Genomic DNA, 13,435 nt, shown 5'->3' on the forward strand with positions numbered 1-13,435 from the left:
CCATCACATCTCTATTGTGCTTTGCCACTGAGCAATGACAGGCAGCTTGCCCATGTTTGGCAGCAACGATCAGTCAGGAAGTAGAGGACTGTTTCTGATTGGCATTGGGCTACATCGAAAACACACCCGTGCCATCAGCCAGCAGCTTACATGTAAATCATAGAAACATAGAGGATAGAAGCAGGAGGGGTCCATTCAGCCCTTTGAGCTTGTTCTGCCATTCATCATTATCACGGCTGATCGTCCAACTCAATAGCTTAATCCTGCTTTCTCCCCACAACCTTTGATCCCATTCACCACAAGTGCTTTAACCAGCCGTCCCTTGAATACATTCAATGTTTTGACATCAGCTACTTCCAGTGATAATGAATTCCATGGACCCATTACTCTTTGGGCGAAGAAATGTCCACCCAGAATCCTCTGACTGTGACCCCAGGTCCTGGATGCACCCAGAATCTAGAACATCCTCCCGGCATTTACCCTGTCTAGTCCTGTTAGAATTTTATGAGTCTCTGTAAGATTCTTCCTCATTCATCTGAACTCAAGTGAAAACAATCTTGATCTAATCAATTTCTCCTCATACGTCAGTTCTACCATCCCAGATTCAGCCTGGAAAAACTTCACTACTCTCGAGAGAGAGAGCAAGAGCATTCTTCTCAGAAAATCAGACCAAAACTGCATGCAATATTCTCGGTGTGGCCTCATCAAGGCCCTGTATAATTGCAACAACACATCCCTGCTCCTGTACTCAATACCTCTCTCAATGTAGGCCAACATACCATTTGCACGTGCTTCAATCAAATTACCATGGCTCAAAGTCTAATGAGAGTAGTGCCCAGTCATGTCAAAGGGAACTGTCATCAGTCACGGGCCCGTGGCGCAGTGAGTCAAGGACGACCTCCAAGATCAGTCTAGGTGCTTGGACATAGTCATTCAGATACTGTGACATCGGAATGGGCAAGGATTAGTCCTAAATGACCAAAGCAACCAGTCCAGCAACCAATAGTAAATTATTTAGTTAGATCACAAAGATCAGTCAGGGTCCCAATCAGTCAGTAGTCAGGGTTGTTCATCCAAGCTGATTGGGGGTAGACCATTCACGATGTTGGGAGTCCCTTCAGTGCAAGTCAAGAAGTATTGTTATCAGGGGCCATTGCTGGCGTAGGCAAGTTTGGAAAGTAAATTGTGTCAATTGGTGGTGACATGCTGTAATGCACAGCTACGCAAACATAATTGTGAAGAAGACAAGTCAACAGATAAGAATGGGAGACTGGAGCATGGAAGAGATGGACAGGGAGTGCAAGACAGAAAGGAACATTTCTCAGGGGTGTGGTCACCTATATTGAAAGTTTGAGGCTGCAACTCACTCTGTGAAGCATTCTTTATTTTGAACTCACTCATGGTGATAGCACTGCTGGCTGGGATAGGATTTATTGCCCATCCCTAGTTGCCCTTGAGACAGTGGTAGTGAGCTGTCTTTTGAACTGCTAAAGTCCATGTGCTGTAGGTAGACTCACAGTGCTGTTAGGGAGGGAGTTCCAGGATTTTGACTCAGCGACAGTAAAGGAACACTGATATATTTCCAAGTCAGGATGGTGAGTGGTTTGGAAGGAAACTTGCAGGGGGTAGTGTTACCATGTGTCTGCTGTCCTGGTCCTTCTAGATGATAGTGGCCACTATGTTAGGAGGTGTTTTTTCAGGTGACTTAGTAAATCGCTGCAGTGCATTTTGCTAATGAGCATTGGTGATGGACAGGGTGGATGTTTGTCGATGAAGTGACAATCAAATGGTTTTTGTCCTGGAAGGTGTTAAGTTTCTTAAGTGTTTTTGGTGCTGCACTGATCCAGGCAAATGGTGAGTATTCCATCACACTCTTGACTTGTGCCTTGTAGATGGTGGACAGGTTCTGGGGAGTCATGGGTTGAGCTCCTTGCTGCAGTATTCCTAGCCTCTGACCTGTACTTGTAGCTTCAATCGTCCCATTCAGTGTCTAGTCAATGGAAACTACCAGGTTATGACAGTGGTGGATTCAGTGATAGGAATACAATTGAATTTCAGTTGGACAATGGTTAGATTATCTCTTGTTGGCGATGGTCATTACCTGGCACTCTTATGGCATAAATGTCACTTGCCACTTGTTAGCTGAAGCCTAGATTTTGACCAGGTCTTGTAATATTTGATGGCTGAGAATTTGCTGAAGAGGTTAAGCATTGTACAACCATCAATGAACCACCCCCGATGGATCCAGGCATAGAAACTGCTGCCAACTCTGTGGTCACTGCACAATAAATATCTGCAGAACTTCCTGAGGATCCTGAAGCCCAGACCAGCAGCAGCCTCCAGCAGATGTAGAGGACCCTCCTCATGGAGAGTTTCCAAGGCATGGTGGCCTCATGGTGCATTAAGTGTTCAAGAGACCCACAGTGGTTCCACTTCCATTGGAAGTTAGCACAAGAAAGATGACCTACATTCTGCAGAGAAGAAGGAGTCAGAACACTATTAGAGTGGTCGGGGGAAAGCGCAGCAGGTCAGGCAGCATCCGAGGAGCAGGAAAATCGATGTTTTGGGCAAAAGCTCTTCATCAGGCTATTGCCTGAAATGTCAACTTTCCTGCTCCTCAGATGCTGCCTGACCTGCTGTGCTTTTCCAGCATCCCTCTTGTCTCTAATCTCCAGCATCTCACTTCTGCCTAGTCAGAACACTATGTCATGCTGCTTAGTATATCTGCAATGCAGTTGCTGCATTTGGACATGGACTGCTTTAGTTTTAGCGGCTTTGCAAATAGGGCTGAGCATAATGCATTTTACCTTCTTGCATTGGGACCAAATAGTGCTGTACAACAGCTCAACATGAGCTTCCCATGGTGGTCAGGTCGGAGGTTTCATTGCAATACAATACAGAGGGCACCCACTTCATTCTTGGATGATTTGCTTTGGAAAACAATGAGAGTATATGATGCATGATGTGGATCTGTGCAAGTTGCAGCTTTGTAATGTGTAAGAAACTAAGAACATTCATCAGAAGGAACATCACCTTCACCATCCTATACCGCAGCAAACCAGGCCGGATGCAGCTTCCTGGTTTGATCTTTCTTCCCTTTTCCTGTTGTTCAATAAATATTGAGATTGCAAACTGATGGAAGCCTTCACATCATTAGATACTCCCTCAAAAAATCATGACATGGTTTCATGCAAGTATGGGGACTCAATGGGCCATATGGTCTGCTTTCACACCGTAGGGATTCAGTACAGGATTAGGATGTGCTGCTAATGACGGCTAACATTAGTCTTGTAGCTGCGGCTAAAATGACAAGCAGTGACACTGAAAATACGGAGTAAATGTAGGATCAGGAGTCAGCCATTCAGACCATTTAGTCTGCCCTGTCATGGCTGACCAAACTCTTCATTGCCTTTTCCCATTCCATAAGACCATAAAACCATAAGACATAGGAATGGAAGTAAGGCCATTCGGCCCATCGAGACCACCCCGCCATTCAATCATGGCTGATGGGCATTTCAACTCCACTTACCCGCATTCTCCCCGTAGCCCTTAATTCCTTGAGACATCAAGAATCTATCAATCTCTGCCTTGAAGACACTCTGTGGCAATGAATTCCACAGGCTCACCACTCTCTGGCTGAAGAAATGTCTCCGCATTTCTATTCTGAATTGACCCCCTCTAATTTTAAGGCTGTGTCCACGGGTCCTAGTCTCCTCGCCTAACGGAAAAAAATTCCTAGCGTCCACCCTTTCCAAGCCATGTATTATCTTGTAAGTTTCTATTAAGTCTCCCCTTAATCTTCTAAACTCCAATGAATACAATCCTAGGATCCTCAGCCATTCCTCGTATGTTAGACCAACCATTCCAGGGATCATCCGTGTGAATCTCTGCTGGACACGTTCCAGTGCCAGTATGCCCTTCCTGAGGTGTGGGGACCAAAACTGGACACGGTATTCTAAATGGGGCCTAACCAGAGCTTTATAAAGTCTCAGTAGCACACCCCATTCCTCACCCCATAAACCTGTATGCCATTGATAATGAGAAATCTATTAATCTCTACGCGGACAGATTGAAAGACTGAGCTTTCTGTAGTAGACAATTCCAAAGGTTCACAAACTCTGAGTTTATCTCAGACCTAAGTGGTCTCTCTCCATTGTGTCTCCTGGTTGTAGACGCTCAAATCAGGGAAACATGTTGCCTGCATCTACCCTGTTCTGGGGAGAAAGTGAGGACTGCAGATGCTGGAGATCAGAGTCGAAAGTGTGCTGCTGGAAAAGCACAGCAGATCAGGCAGCATCCGAGAAGCAGGAGAATCGCGTTTCGGGCATAAAAACTTCATCAGGAATGACCTTTGCAAGTTTCAATGAGATCACGCGTCAATCTTTGAAACTCGAGATAGTTTTCCCAATCTCTCATTTTAGGACAGTGTTTTGTTATCCTGGGAAAAAGTCTAATGAACACACATTGCACTCCCTCTGTGACAATAGCATATTTCCTGAGATAAGGAGACCAAAACTGCACACACTACTTCAGGTACAGGTTAAGCAAATTCCTATACAATTGAAGACTATGTTATTGCAAATCTGCTTGCAATTAAGGCTACCATTACATTAGCCTTCCCCATAGCACGCTGCAACTGCATGTTAATCTTCAGTGACTTTTTAACAAGGACACTTGGATTCTTTTGTACATTAGCTGTTCAAAACCTCTTACCATTAAAAAAGACTCTGAACATCTGTTTCTCATCCCAAGGTGGATAACTGCACATTTTTCCACATTATATTCCATATTCTTGCCCATTAACTAAATCTATTCAAATCTTTGTATTTTCTTCACAACATGTATTCCCGCTTGACCTTGTATCATTTGCTGATTTGAAAATACATTGCATTACATTTTGGTCTGCCTTTCAAATAATTATTATACAATGTGAACAGCTGGGACACCAAATATTGATCCCAATGGTACCACATTAGGCACAGACTACCAACACAAGAATTACCCACTTACTCTTGCTCTTTGTTTTCTTCTTGTTAGCCAGTTATTAATCAATGCCAGTACAGTGCCTCTCATGTGCTCTGATTTGATCAAGACCCTCCTGTAGGGGTCTTGATCAAATGCCTTCAAAAATTCAAATATACTTTGTTTGTCAACTTTGCTTTTCTTAGTAATGTCTTCAAAAAACTACAACTGGATCTCACTGAAAAAACCCACCATGAAACCTATACCCCAGATTGATGCTCCATGGATTTTTGGGAAAACTCCGTGCCCTGTTTTTCTTCAGAGATTCTCTTCCTCTGTCACGATCACTGCCTCTGGAAACCGCATTGACATGTGCCAATGGGTTTCTCCTGCAATGCCATTCAATACAATCCTGGCCAATCTGACATACCTCATGTTCACTTTTCTCCATAACCCTTGATTCCCTGACTGATCAAGAATCTCTCTATCTCCGCCTTAAATATACATATGGTCTCTGTCCCCACAGCTCTCTGTGACAAGGAGTTCCAAAGACTCACAACCTTCTGAGAGAAGAAATTCCTCCCTACCTCAATCTTAAATTGGTGCCCCTTTATTCTGAGACTATACCCTCTATTCGAAGACTCTCCCATGAGGGGATTCATCCTCTCAGCATTTACCCTATCAAGCCCCAAAAGAATCCTGTATGTTTCAATGAGATCACCTCTCCCTCAGCTGTACTCCAGTGAGAAACATCACAACCTATTTTGCCTTTGTTCATAAGATAATCCCTCCAAAGTATTTCTGGGCTTCAAGCGTTGGGTTACTGTTTTGGTACCAGAGCCACAGCACCCATACAGAATGTGTGACAAATCTTTAAGCAAAATAAAAATTGAATCCAAAATACCAAGATGGATTTCATATACCAGAATATAGGTAACCTTCAATATATCTGAACTAATCAATGCTGGCCCTGTAATAATTGCTCTTTTAAGTACTCCAAATCCACAGCAGTATTTGAAACATATGGGGTATTTGTGTTGAATTCACATCTTATCTTGAAAGATTTTGAATCATTCTATGCAAACAGCTTTTCAAAATAACGGGAGAAGCTCAGGAGCAGTTTAATTTTATTTAATTTTCAGTGCTCTGAAGCTTTTGGAGATTACAGAAATTATTTTGTTTCTCCTTGGAAAATTCAACGGAACTGAATGCTTGACAAATATTACATTAGCATATTCATGCTAACTGCTGGAAACACGAAAATAGCACAGTCAGATGCAACATTGAGCTCACTGATGTTTTAGAAACTGGTACTTAGTAGTTCCAAGCTGCAGGCATTTATCATTATTCAAATGCACTGAATGTAGCAATGTAACCAAATAATGACTGTGCTGCCTTTCAAACTAAACATTTTTGCTTCCTTTTGTAATGTAAAATTACTCCATAACTGGTACATTCAATTAAATTTAGTTGAGTCCTAATTGTTTTAAGGACCCCGAAAATGGCTATGTACTCTGTTGAGGGTTGCTCCTGAACGTCTCAGTGAGGCATGTTGTTATGAAGTTGAAAATGTTGAGTTCTTTGACATTCAGTAATTTTGCTGGTACACTTGAAGGTTCGATGCTATTGTCTACTTGCATGATCGTAGCATTCCTTTTCAGAATAGGTCTCTAATGTTAAGAAGGTCTGTTGTTAAACCTTAGAATAATTGCAAATGAACAGAGTATCCCCCATCAATGTGAAGTCAGCAAACTTGCAAATCACAGAATCACAAAGTTGCTATTGTGCAAAAGGAGGCCTTTTAGATTAGATTAGATTACTTATAGTGTGGAAACAGGCCCTTCGGCCCAACAAGTCCACACCAACCCGCCGAAGCGCAACCCACCCATACCCCTACATTTACCCCTTACCTAACACTACAGACAATTTAGCATGGCCAATTCACCTGACCCGCACATCTTTGGACTGTGGGAGGAAACCGGAGCACCCGGAGGAAACCCACGCAGACACGGGGAGAACGTGCAAACTCCACACAGTCAGTCACCTGAGTCAGGAATTGAACCCGGGTCTCAGGCGCTGTGAGACAGCAGTGCTAACTGCTGTGCCACTGTGCCGCCCACCTTTTGGCCCATCATATCTGTACCAGCTCACTCAGCATTTTGTATCATGGAATATCTATAATGTGACAGCAGGCCATTTAACCCATCGAGTTCACACTGACTCTCCGAAGAGCGTGCCACCCAGACCATCCCAGTCACACTGCACTTCCCACCCTAATCTACTGAACCTATACATCCCTGGACACTATGAACAATTTTAGTAGGGCAATCCACCTAACTTGTACATCTTCGGACCATGGGAGGAAACCCACACAGACTGGAGTAGAATGTGTAAACTCCACACAGACAGGGTGAGAATGCGCAAATTTCACACAGACAATCGAACCTAGATCTCTGGTGCTGTGAAGCAGCAGTGCGAACCACTGAGCCACTGCACAGACACAGTACCAAACCTTTGCCTTTTCCCCACAATCTTGCACATTATTTCTATTTAAATAATCATCCATAGTCTTGAATATCTCAATTGAATGTGCTTCCAGCGATTTCTAGGCAGCACATTTCACTCGCTGTGTGAAACAAAAAATATTACTTCATCCTTGCTTCTTTTCCAAAAACACTGTATAACCAATCCCTGTGATTCTTGATTATTGCATGAGAGGGAATAGTTTCTCCCTGTCAACCCAAATAATGTTTTGAAGCTAATTTACTGTTAGCTCGTCATGTAGAAAATAATAAAAAATTAATGGAACAAGGGCGGCACGGTGGCACAGTGGTTAGCACTGCTGCCTCACAGCACCAGGGACCTGGGTTCAATTCCCGCCTCAGGTGACTGACTGTGTGGAGTTTGCACATTCTCCCCGTGTCTGCGTGGGTTTCCTCCGGGTGCTCCGGTTTCCTCCCACAGTCACAAAGATGTGCGGGGTCAGGTGAATTGGCCATGCTAAATTGCCCGTAGTGTTAGGTAAGGGGTAAATGTAGGGGTATGGGTGGGTTGCGCTTCGGCGGGTCGGTGTGGACTTGTTGGGCCAAAGGGCCTGTTTCCACACTGTAAGTAATCTAATCTAAAAAAAAAAGGAACAGCGTGCCTCTTCAAAGTGTTAGAGCTGTTGCTGATTTTTCATTATTTTGATTTCATTCTTTCATCAATTTTGTTTTGAAGCTGAAGATGGCTTGTGGACTTTGAGAAACAGTTTGTGGTAAACGTAAAAGAACAAGCCAAACAAGCTTTTGTGACGGTAGGCCTGTAGATTACAGGCAGATTCTTGATTAAAATGGTTCCTACAGACCCATTGAGCCCAGGATGATCATTCGATTGAAACAGGTAACAGGTAACAGTAAATAGAAGTTCCAAAGTCAGTCCTTGGAAATTGACTCTGGCAAGTCTGGAATAGACCACATAATTAAGCAGATGGCAGATGTTGAATGGAAATTGAGGGCTTAGGCAAAGGCATTCAGATTATCAAGGTGGAAGCAGTTAGAGTTGTGTGTGGACTGTGTTTTCTGAGGGAGTGGAGTTTGCTGGTAACACAGGAAAAAGATTTGAAATTTCCCTGCCTAATCTCGCACATTAGCTTCCAAATACCTGGAGAATAGAAAGCTGAGATAGAAACATTGCTATTTTTAGCTGAGTAAACTGAGAAGGTGAAACCCCAATTGCAGTCTGCAGAAAAGCAAACAAGGAGTCCATGTCTACACCTGTGAAACAATGCATTATGAAAGCCACTTCAGCAGTCTGAGCAATTTTATTATTTTCTTTAATTTATCAGATTAGATTAGATTCCCTACAGTGGTGGAAACAGGCCATTCGGCCCAACAAGTCCACACCGACCTTCCAAAGAGTAATCCACCCAGACCCATTTCCCTCTGACTACTGCATCTAACACTATGGGGAATTTAGCATGGCCAATTCATCTGACCTGCACATCTTTGGACTGTGGGAGGAAACCGGAGCACCCGAAGGAAACCCACGCAGACACGGGGAGAATGTGCAAACTCCACACAGAGTTTGCCCGACGCTGGAATCAAACCTGGGACACTGGCGCTGTGAGGCAGCAGTGCTAACCACTGAGCCACTGTGCCACCCTTAACTGTGATTGCGTGTTTGTCTGGCTTTTGTGTGAATGGGGCTGAAAATAAATGTTTTGGGTTTATAAAATTGAGACTCATCCGATTATCGTGTTGTTTATTTCTTCTCTGTTAAGGTTAATACAGATTAAATAAATTGCTTAGTCTTTTAAGACACAAAACCAGTGACTGGGATTAGATTAGATTAAATTAGATTAGATTTACAGTGTGGAAACAGGCCCTTCGGCCCAACAAGTCCACACCGACCCGCCGAAGCGAAACCCACCCATACCCCTACATTTACCCCTTACCTAACACTAATTATTCAGAAAGTCGAGGTTTGGTTATTCAAAAGTCTGGTGAGGAATACTGAGGGCCTTTGATGTTTGAATTCTACTGTATTGCGAATACGGAGGTGGAAGGGCTGATTTGGGGGGTTTAGCTATTGGACTCCACATTGTAACACAAATCAAGTAATAGAGTCACAGAGATATACAGCACGGAAAAAGACATCCCGCCCCAATCTAGTCCCACCTGCCAGCATCCAGCCCATATCCCTCTAAACCCTTCCTATTCATATACCCATCCAGATGCCTTTTAAATGTTGCAGCCTCCACCACTTCCTCTGGCAGCTCATTCCACACGTTCCACCCTCTGTGTGAAAAATTTGCCCCTTAGGTCTCTTTTATATCTTTCCCATCTCGCCTTAAACCTATGCCCTTGAGTTCTGGAGTCCCCTACCCCAGGGAAAAGACCTTGTCTATTTCCCCCATCCATGCCCCTCATGATTTTATTAACCTCTATAAGGTCACTCCTCTTTCACAATATTCAATCTGAACTATTTTGGAGTTTTTCACACATTTAATGTCTGAGTCATGGAGACCTATACCAGGGAAAAAGGCCCTTCAGCCCATCATTCCAATCTAATTTTCTAGAACTTGGCCCATAATCCTGAACACCTTAGCATCACAAGTGCACATCTAAACACTTCTGAAATGTTATGAGGATTTCTGCCTGTACCACCTTAACAGGCAGTGAGTTCCAAAATACCACCACCTTCTTGTTGAAAAAGTTTTCCTTCATATCTCCACAAAACCTTCGACCTTTTATTTTAAATCTAAGCCCCTGGATCAGTAATCCCTCGATCAAGAAGAAGTCTCTTTCTGTCTATCCTGTCTATGCCAGTCATAATTTTATATAACACAATCACATTCCCTCTCCACCTCCTCGGCTCCAAGGAACAGAAAATAAGCCACATCCCTATTCAGAACTAAGCTCTCCAGCCAAGGCAATAGCCAAACAAATCTTCACTTCATCCTCTCCAGTGCTATCATATCTTACTACTAATGTGAATTCCAAAACTGTACTCAATACTCTAGCCATTCCTTCACCGCAATTTATTAAAATTCCACATAAATGTCACACTCTTAAACTTATATACCTTGTCTAATAAAGGCAAGTATGCAACATTCTTTCTAAACCTGTCCTGTTACCTTAATGGACCAGTCTACATGCACACCGAGGTTCCTCTGATCCTCAGTTCTTCGTAGGGTCCTACTGTTCATCATACATTCCCTTCACTTGATTTTTGCCTGTCACCTCTTGTTTACCTGCATTGAATTCCATTTGCCACTGATCAGCCCATCTGACCAGACTGATTATATCCTCCTGTAATCTATGTCCATCTTCCTCACTGTTTCTGCTCCACCAATTTTTCTATCATCTGCAAACTTACTGATCAAAACCCTCCCACATTCAAGTCTAGGTCATTTATGTAAATGACACATAGCAAGGACTGTAGCACTAACCCTATGGGCCCCCACTGAACTCAGATTTCCAGTCAGAAAAACATCCCTTAACTATCACCCTCTGATTCCTGCCATTCAACTAATTGTGAATCCAATTTGCCAAACTTACTTTAATCCCACAAGCTCTTACCTTTGCTATCAGTCTGCCAACAGGGACCTTATGAAATTCCTTGCTGAAATCCAAGTGGATTACATCGAAAGCATTACACACATAGTCACTCCTTCAAAGACTTCAGTCATGTTGGCCAGATATGACCTCCCCTTAACTAAACCATGATGACTGTTCTGGATTAATTCTGTCCTTCAGAATTGCTACCAATAGTTTCCCCACATCTGAGCTTAGACTGAGAATCCTTATTCTCAGACATGAAATTCCAAATACCTGTTTGCTGTAACTTGCCAATACTCTATCATTTGTGTTTTCAAAAGATTTTTCTTAGTTAATGGAATGTGAGTAATGTTAGCTGGGCCAGCATCTTTTTGTCCATCCTTAATGCATCTTGAGAAGGTGGTGGTCAGCTGCCATCTTCAACCATTGCAGTCCATGTACTGGACGTACACTCACAGTGCTGCTAGGGATGGGGCTTCCAGGATTTTGCCCCAGTGACTGGGAAGGAACAGTGAGATAGTTGCTTATCAAGATGGTGAGTAGCTTGGAGGGCAACATATGGAATTCTAGGCTTTATCAATAGGAAAGTCAAGTAGAATATCAAGAGTGTTAATCTAAACCTTCAGAAATGTTGCTCATGTCTAAGTTGGACAAATGTTTTTAATTATGGAGTCTACATATTAAGAAGAACAGCAAGCCTTGCAAAGGGTGCAGAAGAGATTTACCCAAGTGGTATCATGGCTCAGAAAGTACGGTCAGGTGCATTTTCCTTCATGCAGGGTTGGTTAAGAAAAGGTTTAAAAAATATCATCATGAATTGTTTTTCACCATAAATAAGGCAAAACTGCTTCGAATGGCATAAGTGAAGAACCATAAGCTTAAGGTAATTGACAAAATAACCAGAAGCAGCATTAATAATTTATTTTTTAAACACTTTCATTTGTTGTTATTTGGAATGCAACACACTGTAAGGATTGAGAAGCAGATTCAGTATAAATTTCAAAAGAAAATTGGATAATTGCAGTGATGAGTTTTCTCTTTCCTTCCCCTCCTTCTCTGTTACACTCAGTTGGGGGTGCGTTTTCAATTTTAGCAAGTGTAGATGTTATAAAGCAGAGTCCCTACTTCTGTAATAGATAATCGTACTGTTAAAAAAGATTCCATTGCTTTGGCTGTCCATTTACAGATACATAAATGTGCCACCCATTTAGGTTCCAATGAAAGAGAAGCAGCCAATACAATATTATCTATTCTGTACTGCCATCTTAAGTTTTTTTTTAAAAGAATCATCATCATTAACTGGTGTATTCTTCATGACAATGTCTATCTCAATCAGAGTTCACTTGCCAATCAATCTGCACTCTCCTTTCATTTAGAAACTTGGAAGGGGTAGGTTAATCAGCTCTTTGAGTCCATTCCATCATTTAATATGATCATGACTGATTATCGTATAAATGTTAGTTTCCCATTGAAATGCTGAGCTTGTGAATTGTACTGACGATTATAGTGAAAAATAAGATGTAAAACTCTAACAAAAAATGATCTTTTTCAGTAATGCCCTTCAGATCTTGTCAATGTCTGGAGTTAAAAATAGAGTTTTGGAAATAAATGAACCCCATGTTGTGTCTATGAGTTTCTTGACAATACCTTTTTTTTAAAATTGCTAAGGAATTTTAATAACTTCTGAATCCCTGGGGGTGAAATTGGTCTAGCCAGCTGTGTGAAATGGACTCATAGCGAATCAGCAGCTGATGTTTCACTGTTCTAGTTTTTATTTCCCATTGTCTCAGAAAATATCGCCAAGATTTTCAATTTCAAGGCACATAAAACTGTTGGCGAGGTCAGGAGACAAGTCTCTAAAACAAAAAGGTACTATTCAGTGAAGCTCAGATGATTGGGCACATTGAAGGCACTGTCGATTTCCGACAAGTCCGTTTCTCTCTGATAATATGGCTCAATCTCACTCCCTCCGAGTTTGTAAACTGTGGGTCTATCTACAGCAGGTGGACTTCAGTGATTCAAGAAAGCCTGCTCATCATCAACCCCTTAACTAGGTCAGGCCTGCCAGCAAATTCCATATCCCAAGAGTGAAGAGAATTAAAGATTAAACTCTCCAGTTCCAAAATTTTGATTAAACTGCAAAACAAAAAAGTCAAAAATAACAAACTATTTAATGTCCCTGAAAGGGACTGAATTTAAAGCAAGAAAGTTTAACAATGCCAGTAGCAGTAATTTTTGGATCCGCAATGATGTGACACCTCGAGATATCTGTGGGAAATCCACAAGTACTTTGCACTGGATTAACATTTAAATCACATTCATAATTACTATGTGGCAAATAAGGCAAAAACAATGACTGCAGGTGCTGGAAACCAGATTCTGGATTAGTGGTGCTGGAAGAGCACAGCAGTTGAATTGCTGTGCTCTTCCAG

The sequence above is a fragment of the Hemiscyllium ocellatum genome, chromosome 11 (assembly GCF_020745735.1).
Source record: "Hemiscyllium ocellatum isolate sHemOce1 chromosome 11, sHemOce1.pat.X.cur, whole genome shotgun sequence".
NCBI lineage: Eukaryota > Metazoa > Chordata > Chondrichthyes > Orectolobiformes > Hemiscylliidae > Hemiscyllium > Hemiscyllium ocellatum.